The sequence below is a fragment of the Camelina sativa genome, chromosome 16, assembly GCF_030686135.1.
Source record: "Camelina sativa cultivar CO46 ecotype springtype chromosome 16, ASM3068613v1".
NCBI classification, from domain to species: Eukaryota; Viridiplantae; Streptophyta; class Magnoliopsida; order Brassicales; family Brassicaceae; genus Camelina; species Camelina sativa.
The window spans coordinates 13,882,503-13,900,549 of record NC_141895.1 but is presented as its reverse complement, the minus strand read 5'-3'; the positions used below and the strand labels follow the sequence as shown (position 1 = coordinate 13,900,549).

At 34.2% G+C, this 18,047-nt stretch overlaps 1 long non-coding RNA gene and 1 pseudogene across 1 annotated transcript; one reads left to right on the top strand and one right to left on the bottom strand.

Moving 5' to 3' along the window:
• Positions 1-11,226: 11,226 nt before the first annotated feature.
• On the bottom strand, positions 11,227-13,009 carry LOC147925484 (uncharacterized; annotated as a pseudogene).
• A 2,936-nt stretch (positions 13,010-15,945) lies between these two features.
• LOC104750329 (uncharacterized) lies at positions 15,946-16,667 on the top strand. Its single transcript, XR_761592.2, has 2 exons — positions 15,946-16,092; positions 16,194-16,667. It is a non-coding gene; the product is annotated as an uncharacterized LOC104750329 (long non-coding RNA).
• The last annotated feature ends 1,380 nt before the right edge of the window (positions 16,668-18,047 follow it).

Sequence of the window (18,047 nt, the reverse complement as noted above, 5' to 3'; positions counted from 1 at the left end):
ATCATGTTAGTATTTGCATAGCATCTAAGGCATAGAAAACCCCTAAAAATTTGAAAATTTTTGCAAAAATCTTTATAAAAACAAAAAGAGTGTTCATGTAGTTTGCATTGCATAATAGCATCTTGTTTAGCATGTTTCATGTAGGACTGTTAATTATTTGCATTAGGGATCTATGATGAGTTTTGCCTTGTTAGCTTGTTTAATTCACTAAACTAGGATCAATGCCCAAGTTAATAGTACTTTGATGCTAGTTGAGTAGTTAGAAGCATAAGATTGAACCAAGCCTTGAATTCATGCATTGCATTTGGTCTAAATTGAAGCATGTTGTGATTTGATGTCATTTCCTATTTATATGAACCTAATATTGACTTGTAATTATCAGTTTGTGCATTGCTTTAAACTCATGGATACCATATACATATTTGGATCATCTTTCTCCTTTTTACCACTCTTGTTGATCCAAGTAGCTGATTGAATCATTAAAATCAGTTTCCAATACCCTTAACCAACCCTTCTTTCAAGCCATGTTTATTATTGAGTGTGTAAGGCCTATTTTGGGATTGAGCTTGGTAGAAAGTGTTAGGTTTGAACTGACAAGAATAATGCCTTGTGTAGTTCTAGTTTGCATTTTCCAAACTAGATATGACTAGGTGATTTCATTGTTGGGTTTGAGATTTGGTTGTTTGAAAAAGAAAAAAAAAAGAAAATAGGAAAAGAGAAAGAAAAGGTTAGAGTCTTTAGTAGGGGAATGTGTTTAAGTAAAATCAAAATCTAGTGAAAGGATGGGAAGTAAAAAATTGTTGTTGAAGATGGTTCTAGTTAAAGAAAAGAAAAGAAAAAAAAGAAAAGTCTAGCAAAATGCTTATATGTCTTAAGAATAAGAAGAAAAGAGAACCATGGCAAATAAGTAAGAATCCCTCATCACACTAGAAAGATCAAATAAGAAACCTCTCCTAAGACTTTAAAATCAAAAGAGAAAAGGGTGAAAGAGAAGAGAAGAAGTTAAAGGGTAGCACTAGGATCAATTGGGTTTAGATTGATAGGATAAACACTTTGGGTGCCTTTGGGTAGACAAGGTTTTGTTCTTGTATGTGTTTAAGTGTTCTTACCTTTAGCATTCTTCTAAAGTTCAATCCATTTTTATGAGAGAACCGTGATATTGATAAGCCCCACTCTAAAGAGAGACCATCATTGTCTCTAAACCTTTTACTACCAAGCCAAATGAGTTTAAGCATTGCATAGAATTGATTCATGTTCTTGATTAATGAATGTTAAAGGAAATGGTTGATTTGAATGCATGTGGACATCTAAGGCTCAAATCAGTAAAGGTTGTGATATGCTTGTCTAAAATCTTTATGTACAGCTCATTCAACTTGCATCATAGTACTAGTAACTTGGACATTGATTCTAGATAGTCTATTTGCAAATTTTAGGAGCTGAGATCCCACTTTCAAACCTCACCTACCTTCTTATGTCTTGTTCATTTGCTTGAGGGCAAGCAAAGACTAAGTTTGGGGGTGTTGATGTTCATATATTTTACCCTGTTTTCCCTTAATATATTCACATCTTTTGCATCTTTTGCTATCCATTTTGACTATTATTGCATAGCTTTAGGACTGTTCTTGCATTAGAGTTTAGTTGCATTGCATTTGCATCTTTTCATGCATAAACAAGTGATTTTGGAGCTTAAGGAGCATGGAAGCAATGCTGAGGAGAAGTGAAGCAATCATGAGGAGAAATCAAGAGAGTTAAGGCTGAAGAACCAAGGTCCGGAGTCCCACTCGACCGCCCACTCGACCGTGTGCAGAGAGGGACTTGACCGAGTGGAAGGAGCATAAGAGGAGCCAACTCGACCGAGCACCGGGTCGAGTTGGCCGAGCCGCCTAGCTATTTTGTGTTTTAGCATTTTTAGGGCTTCCACTACTTTTTCTATTTAAAGGCTTTGTACCAACAGTCACAAATGAGTCCAACTTTTTAGAGAGGCCAGCTTTTTAATTAGTCAAAAACCTAGTTTTTACCCTTTTGGGAATTATTCCTTTTGCACTTTTATTTTTAGATCTTGTACCTCCTTGAAGGAGAAAAACATAAGATTCTTGGATTTTGTTGGTTCCATAACTTTCAAGATATTAAGAATTCGTGTTTGATTCCTTCTTCAATAATGTAGATATTTCCTTTATCTTTCTATTGATTCAAGTTTCGGTATTTTCTGGGTTTATTACTTTGTTGTTCATCATGTGTTCTTGTGAGTAGTTGCTTAGGATCTTGAGGATGGGTTAGGCTGGGTTGTGTTTGAGGTTTGTTTGATTTGGTCAAGCTTGATTGTTGTAGATCTCTTCTAGGCTAGATGTTCTTAATGTTGGTCCTATAACTGAGAGGGTAGGATCTGATTTCAAGCATCTTAGCATCACACCAATGTTTAAGAAGCATAGATAAGGCTAGATCTAGAGTTTACCATTAGGCTTGCTAAGAGATTAGAGGTCTTGTTTGGTATTTGACATATTGCTTAATGCCTACTTGTGTAGATTCTTTACTTTGTGAGAACAAGTCTAGAGATGCATGATTTTGATTATTTCTCGCCATGAGAGTGGATTAAATATGTTTTAGAAATATATGTTTAGAGATTAGCTCAAGTTGTTTGAGATTTGTTGACCAAGTTAGATGACCTCAATCATAGTCCAGCCCACGAATCCCTCCTCAAGACCTTCCTTGTTTATTGATTTCCTAGCTTAAATCATGTTGTTTGATCGTTGTTTGATTCGCTTTTGTATTGTTCTGTTTTTCTTGCATTGCTCTGTTTTCCGGATTTGTCCAGCTCGACCCTGCACTCGATCTACACTCGATCGAGTGCTTGCTCGAGTTCATCCCCAGAACTTTCGTTTATGCTTTGTAGTTGTCCTGTCTTATCTCTTGTCTCATTCTAGTTGCATTTCTGTTGCATTTACTTAGTGTCCTGTTCATTACTTGCCTTGCATTAGTTCATTACCATAGTTTCTATTTCTGTTCTAGCTACATAACTGTTATAATCATTCTGTTTCATTTACATTTAGCACCTAGTTCTAGTAGTTTTTACATTCTGCATTTTACATTTCATCATAGGATTGTTAGTGACAAACATCCTTAATATTTGGCTTGACTTAGACATTTATGCACATCCTAATTGCTTGCAAACTCTCAGATTGGATTGACACCTCTTATACTACAATTGCATAAGGGGAATTGAAACACCTTGCTTTCACCATTGTTCATCATCATATCATTCATTCACATTCCATTTTACACACCAAGAAAGATACTAGTTTCATTGTTGAATCATTTTCTCGACGTGAAACCACACTTACCTATGTTTTATCTTAAATTTTCTAAGAACTTTATTTTACAGGTAAAACCTCCTTGATGACCCTCCATACCTTACCTTAAACTATTCACTTCACCTATACCATACTTTTTGTGATCGTATACGTAAATGATTCTCTTTCAGATAATTCCTCCATGTACACAGTTAGTAGTATATGTTCTTTTCACGATCGCTGGATTAGCGGTCAGCGACTAAAAAAATACAAGTAACTTGAGATTCAAGTTAGCGGGAGTACACCAACAATACCATAAAAGCAGTCGCAGCGACATTTTTTAGTTTTACCAACAGTCGCTGAAAAAACGAGCGACACCAGCGACAATAAATTAAATGAACAAAGAAAAATAGAGAAGCAAAGAATGAGAAAGAAACCACCGATAGGAAAAGAAAAAGTTAGTGTAATTTGTTGGTCGGCGGAGGTGTGGCAGCAATCGTGAAAAGAACATGGCCTATATAAAACTTAGTGATAGGCGTACATGAGGTATATTCAATAAAATGATGATTTAATTTATAAACGTATTATTGAAAACTTTTTGGTGGTATATTTGTAAAATACTTGCTGCAAATAAGGTTTTATATGCATAGAAATTATTTCAAATGTGTACGTACACATAAAAACACAGTATATTACCATGTACATAGTAATAATAATATGAAATTGTTTTCAATAACATAATAAGATTCAAAGTTAAAAAAAAAAAGGAAAAATAGATCAAAATTAAAAAATTAATATAGTAAAATGAATCTTAAAAGAGAGATAAAAAAAGAAGTAGAATCAAAGTTAAAACTAAAAAATAATTAGGAAAGTGAAAAGAGAGAAAATATGAAAACAAAAAGAAATAGAAACTTAAAAAATATAATTATTTTTAATATTTTTTATTGTTTTGTAGGAGTTCTGTAGCAACTCACTAATATAATTTTCTTCTTTTACTGTAGCAACTAGATTTTCTTCATTTAGTCACTCGAAGGAAAACATTCTTAACTGACTTAAGTAACTACAAGTGTTCGGTTTCTTTGCTAGAAGGATTTAGTTGTCCAGATTTATGGAGGTGACTAACAGATGAAAAATGTTTTTCACTTTGACTTAAAGTAAATAAAAAACTTATCCTATGGCTAACGTATGTATTTTTGTTTTTTTTTTTGTAAAAAAGTCACCAAATAATAAACTTGTGGAATCTAGTTTTAGGGCATCTCCACTGAGGATTATTCTAGGGGTTGCTTAATATTTTAGAGCTTAAAAGTAAATCAAAAACCCAAAATATTGTCCATTTATCATAGAATCGTTTCTTATAGAGGTATCGAAAGCAACCTATGAGCAACGATATTTGTCAATTTTTGGTTGGGTAATAGGTAAATAAAAAAGACAATTTTTTTTTCTTATTTTCTTCTTTCCTTTCTCCCTTCTCTCTCTCCCTTCTCTCTAGGGGAATGGTATTTTGTTTGAAGTTCTTATTGGATTGCTTTAATTATTTTAATATAAATTATATAATTAGTTTAATTTTGAGCAACTCATATAAGTTGCTCTAATGGAAAGAGATGGTCTTAGATATCTCTTGGGGTTGATAATTAGGTTATACTTTAAGAGTATTGGACTAACCATTGGCACAATGGTTTAACATAAACTCATTAAATGTAAGTACATATGTATATATGCAATCTATAGGCTGAAACTGGTCTAACCTTTTAAAAATTTGCATTCGTTTTAAAGGAATACAATATTTAAATGTTTACTCTGTTTAAAAATATGACAGATATTCAAATATTCAGCCCTGTCTTAACAGTTTTGACAACCTTAGGCAAAACACTTAAAATGGACCTTTTATTAAAAAAACAAAATCTCCAATAAATATGACAAAATTTAGATATCAAATAAAGTAAAAAAAAAAAAAACTAGATCACTATCAAAAAGAAAATTAATTTTTTTTGTAGTAGATAAAAAAAAAATTGGTTTAGAAGCTTCAATTGTTCGTCCACACATGCACTCCAACCACAAGATAGTTAGATCTGAAACAAAAGAGAAAATATCAATTATTTGGATCATATGAAACATTTCATTCTACCCTTTGTTGATGCAAAATCATTAATAATTGTTTCAAAATCCTAACTCTCCAAAATATCTTTTTCAATGCATAAAATTGCTAAACCGTTCAATCTTTCTTGAGACATTGATGATCTCAAATAATTTTTCAGCAATTTTAGCTTAGAGAAACTCCTTTCCGTTGATGCTACTGTCACAGGAGTGGTTAGTAAAAGTCGATAAGCAATAACAACGTTTGGATAGCAACCAATGTTTTTTACAAACTCAAGAACCTCAATAGGTGTCATTGCTTCATCCCATAAAGTCACGTGCAATATTCTTAACTCAGAGAAAATGTCATCCAAATCAACATCCAATGAACCACAATGAGAAAATGTATTATGAAAATTAGTGCACCTTTCTCTTAATTAAATAGCATCAAGTGACTTTAGTTTCACTCAATTATATAAAAATCCAAAAACAGTCTGAAATGTTCTCATTTCCTCAAAACTACTTCTCAAAGAAGCAATTGCCATATCCACTACAACCAAAAAATAATAAAGTTTAAAAGCATCTTCAGGTGTTTGAATTACATCATCATGACTGTTCTCGTCAAACTGTTTTTTTCCTAAACCTCCGACGCTTACTTGGAAATACGACATCAACATTCATATCATCAGCAAGACCTTTAGCTATAGTCATACTTGAGCTAAATCCATCATTTCTATATTTCTCAAAAAAAGACATCACACCTTCTACTTGCTTCATTGCATCATCAATACACATAGTTTTAGCTTGTAAGTTCTTACTCACCAAGTTAATAGCAAACAAAATGTGATGCCAAATAACCATCCCAAGTAAAAACTCAAAATTTTCAAGTGCATCTACCAAACTTTCAGTTTCACTCTTTGAAATAGCATCATCACACAAAGTATATAATTATAGTAAAGCTGACCTTATTTGAGGAGTTTGATATCTTATAGCCTTGACACTTTTGATTCAACTCTCCCATCGAGTATTAGAAAGATTTTTTACCGTAAAACATGGAACATGCTTAAGTAAAACATTCCATTCTTTTGGTAGAGCCTGAAAATAAAGTATATGTGTTGCACAATCCCAAAAAAAGATACAGCTTTCAAGCAAGAATGTGCCATGTCACTAACAACTAGATTTAAGCTATGACAGAAACATGACATAAACAATGCTTTCGGATTTATTTCTAGCATTCGCTTTTGAACTCCTTGATGTTTTCCTTTCATATTAGAACCATTATCATAACCTTGTCCCCTCACATCCTTAATCTCAAGATCAAGTGACTTAAGAGCATTTTGTAATTCTTTAAAGAGACCTAGTCCTGAGGTATCATCCACTTTTAGAAACTCTAAGAAATACTCTTCTATTTGTATCCTTTCATTTGACATATTTACGCATCGTACTATTATACTCATTTGTTCTTGATGAATCACGTCGGGTGTACAATCAAGGATAATAGAAAAGTATTTTGCCTCTTTAATAACACTTGTGATAGAAAACGTGACCTTATAAGCGAGAAGAGAAATCAGCTCATTCTGAATGTTATGACCAAGATAATGATGATGCATCTCATGAGTTTGGATACGTCTAATATGATCCTGCATAATCAAATCAAATTCAGCAATCATCTCAATCATCCCTAAAAAATTACCATTACTATCTTGATAAAGTTTATCAATTGAACCCCGAAACGCGAGATTTCTTTTTGAAAGACATATCACAACAGAAATTATTCTGTATAAAACTTGTCTCCAACGTTCTTTTTGTTTTGCAATTTCTTTTTGGAATTCTTTATCAATAGTTAGATTACTTTGAAATTTAACTTTTACATCATTCCAAATCCTCATATTAGCCATATGTTCCTCACTTTTCTCATGATTTTTTTAACCTATCACCAATATGTTTCCAATCTCTTAAACCTTCGGTTGCTAATAAACTTAATTGACCATGAGTCTGAAACAACTTACAGCAAAAACAATACACCTTATCCACATACTTTGAGTAAACCAACCACTTCCTATCATCAGTCTCTCCATTACTCAACTTTCTAAAATAATACTTATATGCAAAGTGTCATTTAGTTTCATCATCTATAGGGAACACAACATTTATATCTCTTTTCGGTCCTTTTTCAATTAACAAATTCCTTGTTTTGTTGTCAAGATTATTCCAATTTCTAGGATCATAGATATCCACTAGAGGAACAGGAACTGGTTCATCAACATTTAAACTTTCTGCATTAGGTGGATTCGACATGTTCTCAATCTCATGAGACAGAAATATTGTGGATAAATCTAAGTATATATCTACGTTAAGTATGAATAGAAAGACCACCAAAATTCATTAAACCACTAATGGTAATTTGTAAGAAAAAATGACATGAAAATACATGGTTTATAGCAAAACACGTTTTTGAACATTAGTCAACACCACCAGCATCCACCATGTCTGATATTTATTTTGTTAGTACCTCGTGACATCTTCCAGTGTCTCAGTCTTAATTATAGAACGTGTTAACCCAATTTCATTCAGTAGCCATATACTGTTTATACTTGGCAATTTCGGAGACATAAAAGACTTATGTAAAGTTTTCACTTTCTATCTTCCCCCTTTCCCTGCTTCTATTATGTAAGATAAATTAGCTAGTTGATATTTTGAAGGCAGTATAATAATGGTTATTATGACATCACTCGTTCCTCCGGTTATGTCACGAATCCATGCACCACCTTCAGAAAATCACGTAGAGGTCAAGGTCCGTAGCAAAGTCGTTCCAATAAACCAAAGAGAAAAGTGGTAACTTAATTCTATGTCCAAATAATGTCTTGTACATTGTAGTTCAAATTATATCAAAAGTTATAAAATCTCTCTTGTAATTATGAAGGATTATATATATATAGATGGAATGTGCAAGTTGTTCATATTTTTGTTCACTTTCGTAGTTTGGCATGTTAAATAAAACTTTTAGGGCTATCTGATGTTAGCATATATTAAACTGGTGGTTGTTGTAAATATTTATTATCTGATCAATTTTTGTTCTCATTGTTTAATTTTTATGTTTAGCTGAATTTTCTGAGGCCTTATTCTATGTTCGATAGAATAATAGGAATAGGAATCTAAATCTACAGTCTACAAAAGGAATCTAAATCTACTAATCTGGCATCCGCAATCTGAAGAAAATTCCTAAATAGACTCTAAATGAGTAATATATCGCTCTTCCAACGTCTTTCTTCACCGAAACGCTCTTTAGCAGAAATTTATAACAGTACAATTTAATTAACAGAAACTAGTTAACTCACCAAGAGAGAAAATTTACTTATGATTGGTAGAGCTTGTCCAAAACTATTTTTATTACCTTTCGAGATTGGATTGACTTGACTGAAAGCGGACTCAAAGAGCAAAAGCTGAGATAATATAAAAGAAATTTTCATGGAACACACCAAACACAATTTCTCACATAAAGGAAAACTCAAAGTTTCATTCCACGTTTTAGCCACCTACGTTAATGAAGACAACTATACCCTCTAACCGAACAATTACAGTTCAGTTTCGTTACCCAACAGAGTTAATAAAATTCAGTTTCTTTTCATTAAATCAACCGTTGCACTTTTTCACTTTATAGATTAAAAAAACAAATATCTTCTACAGTAAAAATAAATCGTCTGTCAATCTACACGATAAACGGACGAAGAATCCGGAGATATGACGGCGATTTTGTTGTCCGATTTGGTTGTCGAACACCAATTCGAAGAATCGGGAGAGATTGTGTAGATCTGCAAGAAGTAGAAGAAGAAGTCCTAGAAGAAGGAGAAGAAGAAGAAGAGTAGGAAGAGATTGAAGGTTCGCGCCAAAGTAGCCAGGTTACCAGAGTAGATTAAGAAGGTAAGTGATTGGATTGATTTTCCCATTTGATTGAAAGGAGATTGGCCGCGAAATCCTACGTTTCCGAGTTCCATAAATACAATTTTGGGGAAAATGGTTTGACTAGAAAAAATTTCAATTCTCTTAATAACGATGTATTTAGGGAGGGGAAACAAAGTCGAATCGTAATTGTGTAGAAATTGGAAATTTGGTAGACAAAGTTTTCGAATTCTCTTAATTATTATATATTCGGGGTGGATGGGATTAGACAGTAGAACCGTAATTGTGTATTAATTGAAAATATGGTATACATTGAATTTGGGTTCATAGTTCTTGTGTACTTATAGACTAATATGTACCAAATTGTTCTTTGTAGGATGGATCCGGAAGAACAAGAGAATGTTCCTCCAAGGAGTTTGGATTTACCGAGGAGGTTATTTGCTCTTGACCACTTTCTCGAAACCAAGATCAATGTGTATTCTAGACCAGAGTATCTTGCTATAATATCAAAAGTGCTGAATGGAACAACATAAATGGAAAACTTGTTAAAGTCTCTATTTGGGCAGCTTTTTCGTATCCCTGCCAACAAGGCCTCATTCTCAAGAAATCTTATCCATGGATTAGTTTACCGTCAGAAAACGGCATGAGATGTGGATTGATTTTGGTGGTCATCCAATAAAGTTTGGATTACAAAAATTTGCTAAGTTGACAGGTCTCGAATGTGGTAAATATCCAAAAAAGAGAGATGTGAACGCAGTGGTTTAAAAGGAAGAAGGATGTAAGACTGTTTGGAAGACTCTATTCGGGAAAAAAAGGAACTAACAATCACCGACTTGATCCAGATGTTGGAGACTGAAGAGATGGAAATGTGGAAGAAAGTTGCTTTGTCGCTGATAATAATAGTCGATGGTGTACTCACATGCGTTACTCAGCTAGTCAAACCTACATCCAAAACAGTGGAGATGACCAAGAATATTGAATTTTTCTTCAAATACCCATGGGGAAGGTTGTCATTTGAGAGGACGATGGAGACAATTACAGGGTTTAATAGTCCTGCAGATGTTGACAGATTAGTGAAAAGTTGCAAGCAACGATCAATAGCTGTTCATGGATTTGCTCTTGCTCTCCAACTGCTGGCATTTGAAACTGTCCCATCACCTGCAAAATTAATACCGTCTGACGAAGAGGATAAGGCGTTTACTCAAAGATCGATCCATAATCTGTCTAAACTGCGCCCAATCCGGACATCAAGCATCTTCGCATGTGAGGCTGCTAAAGAGGTATGTACGTGGTTGTGTTTGATATAGTACGTACACATGTGATATAAAAGTTTAAGTTCTCTAATTGGTATATATTTTGTTATACATATATCAGCACCGGTTTAGCTTACGATGTGTTTGGGAGCCCTCGTCTAGGCTCGAACCCGCAGCTTCCGCCTTGACAGGGCGGTGCTCTGACTTATAGGTGGTTATTAGGTGGATGGTCGAATCAGGGGAGCATTATTCTCGTGGATCATTCTGCTAGCGTGATGAGGAGGAAGACCATCAAGTTGAGAACATTGAAAATCTCATTAATGTTGGCCACAAATGGGATGAGGCAATATGGGTGGGAGGTGATGATGAGTGCCCAAAACAGATACGACCTGAAGAGAAAGGTATTTTGACAATTGTGTTATTGATTGGAAGTGATATTAAAATCAAAGGTGCTGAGGATATTTATGAACTGATATTCAGTTATCGGTGTTATAGTTACAGGTGGATGTCAAAAGAGGAAACGAGGAGAAACATCAACAACTGAAAACGAGGAGAAACATCAACAACTGAAAACGAGGAGAAACATCAACAACTGAAAACGAGGAGAAACATCAACAACTGAAAACGAGGAGAAACATCAACAACCGTAAAACCAAACAAGTGAATAGCAATACACACCCTACATTGGGCGGTTTACAGAAAAAACAGGTTCTTTAAATCGGATTTTTGCAAGTCTTCTTGTTATAGCCCGAGCTTCTACACCTGGTACACTTATTTGGACGAGGACATTTCTTTCTTGTTTTCTGTTAATAATAAATGGAAAGTGCTACTTCAGGTCTACCATATCTAATATAGAGTATGGTAACGCAATAACATATTCAAAACAATAACTACTTACCCGGTTTTCTCCCTTTGATTTAATCCTCTTTGAAATAGGCCTTCCCGGTGGTCTTCTACTATGTGGAGGGGGGATTAAATGAAGTTCAGAGATATCAAGTGGGATATCGACTTCTTTTGGATCCTCAATAGGTAAAACAGGTTCTTGATAAGAAAGCTGTAAAAACGTTAAGCATATACCACGCAGCAGCAACAGACTTCGGATTTATGCCAAAATGTATTGCAGCCGCTAGACCGTGTTCGCACGGAATTCCTAACCTTGTGTACACTAGACAGGTACACGTACACCGATCTAGAACAACATGGAAATGCTTGCCTTTGCCTGTCTTGCTAGTCACTTGGTAATTCCACGGTCCTGACATTATAATTGAAAAATTCCCAGATTCATAAAGCTCTTGCAAAAACCGGTCATCAACTTCAGGAGTTATCAAAGACGTACACTTGGCAGCTTTTTTCCTCCTTTCACCAAACCATCGCATTATTACCTCCCTAATGAATTCCACCATGTACAGAATCGGATAGGTTTTCGCTTTTGTGAGGACATTATTCAAAGACTCACCAGTGTTGCTTGACATTATATTGTATCTCTCCTCTTTACAGTAATGCTCTTGTCCAATACTCCAGCCCAATATCCTCTAAATATGTTGCGCATTCAGGACTCCTACTCCTTAATTCCTCAAAATATTTTGTAAAATCTCTCACCCGATATGCTTTTGCAGCACTTATAAACAATCCCGAAACTTCAAATCTATTATAGGTTGTCGAAATATTTCTTTCCAGATGGACTATATACGCTCCATGATGCGCATTGAGGTATACTACACTGATCCCTTTATATATTGAAGAATGTCGGTCTGAAACTATCATTAAATCTTCATCATCTGGAACGATCTCCTTTAACTTATCAAAGAACTAAATCCACGATGCATCTGTCTCCCCATCAACAACACCGAATGCAATAGGAAAGATATTAAAGTTACCGTCTTGGGCTGACGCTATTAGTAGGCATCCTTTGTAACAGCCTTGAAGTTGTGTTCCATCAACAACGATGACTTTCCGCATATATTTTAGTCCTCTAATAGAGGCCCCAAGAGAAACAAAAACATACTTGAACCTTTGTTTGCCATCACCTTCTGGTGTCGAATGGAGGTGATAGATTGTTCCTGGATTAGCTTTAGGAAGGAGGTACATATAGGTCGGTAAAAACCTGTAGCTTTTCTCATCATCACCCCTAACATGTTCCACTGCCACTTCTTTAGCTCTCCATGCGGTAGAATATGATATGCGAATGTTCAAGTCATTTAATATCTGATGTGGAACGTCAACAGCTCTAGGTCCTGCTTGCGTAGAACTGTATCTACTCTTGATCCTCTCCCCAACAAATTTATAAGTTGCATGTTTACCATATTTCTTCTGAGTGTCGATGTCACAAGTATGAATATCGACATACCTACTGATTTTGAAATTTGTAGATCTCTTTACAACATGTGCAGTCAACTGCCATGGACAACTTCTATCGACACATACCAATTCCAATCTTAGTGGAAATGACCGAATTTGATGGAAACAATAGCAATTTCTGATTGCATGGATAGACATTGTCTGCTGCAACATCTGTTTGGTTTGAAACAAACTAAAAAACATAAAGTGACTCCCCTGTCGTGGCAATTTCAACTTGTGTCTCATCTGCTCATAGATGGGCTAAATCATCAAACACTGGAGCATCAACAATATCAAGTAACTCAGCCTCATCAGTTCGCATCGCTTCAAAGCCATTGAAAACTTCGTACGACTCATTCAAGGTGACTAATCTGTCACCTGATTCAGCCCCTGATTCAGATATCACAGCCAATGATGCCTCTCCAATTTCAATGACTAAACTATTTCCTTTTGCTATAGCAGGTTCTTCTGAATTTGTGGACGTAAAACAAGCATCTTCGCATACTTCATCAGGTATAAATTCTGTATTGTACGTACATAGATCAGCCGGTTGAATATCACCATTCCCTAGAAGTGGTCCATCACGTACACATGCATTGTTATGCGTACAAAATTGTAATAAGCGGCTAAACTCCCTTGGTGTACCCGCTGGAGACTGATTCTCGCCACCGTCTCTGGTATGCCCAATCTCATTTTGTCTGTCGACAAAATCTGTCCACTTGTTGTAATCATAATCTTCTTCATCTCCTTCACTACTTTCGATAGTTGACTCAAGCGTATTCCTCCACTTGATCCATCACTGTCCTCACTTTCATCATCCTCTTCAACATCCTCTTCTTCATCCTCTTCATCATCCTCTTCATCATCCACTTCATCATCCTCTTCATCATCCTCTTTACCCTCATTTTGATCGACCCCTACCCCGTCCTTGCGTTCATCCCCAGTAACTAACTCCAACATCGAATTTGTTGGATTTTCAGTCCTTGGAAACTTGTTATTTTCATGACTTTCAGTGTCCACAAATGCATTAACTTTGATCTGCAGGTCAACTGGTGACAGCTTGTCATGTGGGAAGGTTGTTAAAGGGTGAGGACCAGGGTTCGAGGAATGCCTGGCGCACCAATAACCTACTGGTGGATTGGGATATCCACAGTGATGGGTTAGGATCGATGCCCTGCAGGACCAGCTTGGGTCCGTTGGGACGGCTAGCAGTGAGACTAGTGGGCTAGCAGTGAGGCTAGTGTGGTCAGCGGGACGGGTTGTCACAACAGCTCCATGTACGTAATGTTTCGTTTCAGTAATATACACTTACCAAACTTTCCTTTGTCATGTTCAAATTCTCATTCTTCTTGTTCTGCACGTATCCAATCACCAAGAACAATAAATACAGGAATATCCATTACACACTTGCAACATAAATGCATCCATCACATTAGTTGCCATGGCTATTAAACATTTAACACACCCAAATAAATACCCAACAACACCAAATACGTCATACATCAAACATTAAACCACCCAGATTCCATTCTATTTGTTTTTGTTACATAAAAAACAAAACACCAAATCTATTTACTTTGTTATAAAAGATTGGTGTTTTTATAAATACTAAAACTTTAAATTAACCACGTCATATATTATCTGAAAAACAAAATTCAATTTTCTTCTTTTTCTTCACAATTTCATCCTACTCGTTCATCAGAATTTTTTTTTGTTTCCTCCTTTCTAACTTTCGATTATGTTTCTCTATACATACAAAAAGAATAAAAAGATGCTAAGCATTAATTGGATTGGTATTTTTCTTGTCTTATATTTAATACTATGTGACATAAAGATGAGTAATTAAATATTTAATTTACACTGTAGCAACTAACCTTAACGACGAGAATTCCCCAGTTAGAATGAGCTCATCGGTTGGCAGGACAAAAATGTCCATTTGAAGGGATGTGGCTATTTGATGTAAACAAACAACACTTATTACCTAAAGTAATTATAATACATGTCCTATGGCTATAACATATAATTTACCCATAATATAATTGTTTGCCGACCTTTTCTTCTGGACAACCTTGATGATCATTTACAATACTTTTTCTGTTGACCATCGTACTATTGGACGTCGGCCACTTAAAATTTACTTCTAGAAGAGTGTTAAAAATTACCTCTAAAATGTACTATCGAAGTTATCAAAATTCAGACAAATTTTGGATTGATGTAGGTTTATACTGCCCTTCATTGATATTTTAAGCCAATTTGCTTTACGAGATGTCAAATGCACCAAGTGAGCGGTACAAATGTTGTCACCCATCTAAAAGGATTGCAGTTTAGATAAACAAACCAAGCTATATATGTTACTTCAGTGATATTCGTACGGTTTCTATAGTAGTCTAATGAGCTCAATTTCATTGTTATTGTAGAGATGACGTAAATTTATTTCCATCCTAAAATGTTTTGGGAGTTAAAAAATTAAAACCCAAAAAGAATAAAAACCAATGTTTTTGTTTATAAATGAAGAATATGTTTTGTTGTTTTGGGTGAACAATGTTGTATTTTTATATTAAATTTTCAAAAAGAAAAAAAGATGAATACACAAGATTAGTGATTTGGCTGTAAACATCCATTTTGAAAGTCTTTTGCTCTTTTACCTCTTATACGAGGCCAGTTAATCTTTTATGAGTTAAGTTATGAAGTTTTATGACTTCTGTGAGTTTAATAGAATGGATTAGAGGCCTTGAGTTGATTTAATCAAACTAACTAACTATTAGAGACGCCATACTGTGTTGTGTTGTAGTGTGTACAAGCCAAAGCATTAGTAAAATATCAAACATTTTAATAATATTATTGGAACCTACATTTTTTTTTTTTTCCAAAATTGCATGGATTAATAATTTCTTAATAAATAATAGATGACTTGTTTCTTATCAGCCAGATATTGCTATTCAAACTTACCTTCATTTGTTAACTATAGACTTTGGCAATAAAAAATCACACGACATAGAAATACCCTTATAATTATTGCAAGGACGAAAATGACTTGTCTATGTTTATATATATATATATATATATATATATATATATATATATATATCAGTATATGGTACGTTAGGCTAGGTGCATTGACTAAGGAGACGAAGAAGAATGGTTTCAAAGATCTTGAGTATTGCTCTTCTTCTATCCATGTTTCTTCTACTTCTTTGCTTCTCATGAAACTGGAGTCGCTGAGGCTACTAGCCGGAAACTAGGTTGGTATTAATTCCTAATATATATATTTTAAAATTTTCCTAACTTCATTTTTGTATTTTCTGGTAGTTTAAAATGTTAATTTTGTGTTTAAACTTAACAGAAGAACTTAAGAAAGGAAAAATTGGCACCCCACCATCTAAATCATGCCGAGGTAGAACGCGAGGAGGAGGATCATCTCGAGGGTGGAGGAAGAGACCGTGTCCACGTTTTGCAAGAACATCCCCTATACACCCTTGAATAATGGAGAATAAGAGATCGCTCGGTCATATTGCGTCACCAAATGAAATCTCAAACCGAAGATTCATATGTTATTTACAAAACAAAAATTATCCAATGATGTGTGATATGCAGGGCAGACGTACGCTTTAGTTTGTGTGGCACGTGCCACATGCTAAATCCTGAAGAAAAAAAAATTTGCAATAGGATTTTAGTTATCATAGTTCAGAAAATAATAACACTTAATTATTGTGCTACACTGAACAGTGACGGAAGCTCTTTTTATAATATAAACTAAAATTAAATGTAAACTGTATCATAATTTAAGCTATACAGATTCATATATTAAGCTAATATAGGTTAAGCCCAACTATTTTAAAACTACTAATGATTAAAATCCAACTAACTAAAAGTCTAAAACTCAAAGTCTATAAATTGTTTCTTTTATCGGGACATATACCTAGTTTTCATGAATTCAACGACAGTAATACAATCGCACCATAGAGAGATAAAATTCTTCTTCTTCTATTTTTGATTGTTTCCTGCGATGAAAATTGTAAAGACTACCACACGAAACCGAATGGGTGATCAATTTTTAAATAATTGTATAGTTTGTTTTATTGAAAAAGAGCACTTAGATAAAATGAAAAATGAGATAGTGATAAAAAGATTTCAAGATATGAAAGATTATAAAATAGTTTTGTAAGATTTCTTAATATATTTTTGTTATCACTATTTTTTAACGTTTATGTTTTTGGTTTTTAATATTTATTAATTATTTTGTGACCTATGTTAAATAAGTTTCTGCAACTGCCAATGGTGGAATGTGTCATGTTATGGTTTCATACCAGGGTAAAACAGTAATTACGTGTATATAGGTTCATATATTCTTTGAATTATACTTCGTTTTAGCACTTTGTATATAATATTTGTCATTAACTTTTATTATATTCTCAGGTTCACGACACTAAAGGTTTACTTTATTTTGGTAGAACTGTAGAAGACACTAGAGGTTTACTGCAAGACGTATTCTTTGATATATGTTGTAATTCATGCAATGAGACAAGTAAAAAATGGAGTATAGATGATATTCATTGGAAATAAACTTAATACAAGAAAATTTTGTGACACGTATTTTGAGTGCTTCTAAGCTAACATAATCACCAACGCTACCCTGATCGGAATCCGAATATACTAAACTTTAAACTAAAATTAATCTGATCCATATATTTCATAGTTGATGTTTATTTATTCTAAATTTCATAGTTTACCTTCACTTTTATGTATTAGTACATCAATTATCTATTTAATAATATTGTTATGTTTTTACTAATATCTGCCGAAAGCACCGTTTCTCAGTATTTTTAATTAAAACGTAATTTCTTTTTTATTTCTTTTTGCTAAAAAAACCACGATCATGCAATTATTTAACCAATAAGGTAATTCTATATATATTAGTATTTAATAATTTCCGATTCCTTGCCATAAAGTGGTTTTGCTATCCTCTAGTAGTGTTCATGTCCTCGTACACATAGATAATTCTCAAAATTGTGTTTTGCGTCATTGTAGGATAAATCTTGCCTCAGTTCATTATGACTAGGCTCCTTGTCTTAGTTTTTGGGCAACTATCTTTCTCGAGGAGTTTACATATAACCCCTCATGCTACTTTTTTGGCTCAACATACTATTTTGCCCAAAACTCTTGTCACCACCGAATGAATCTCTCGCCTAAACAATTA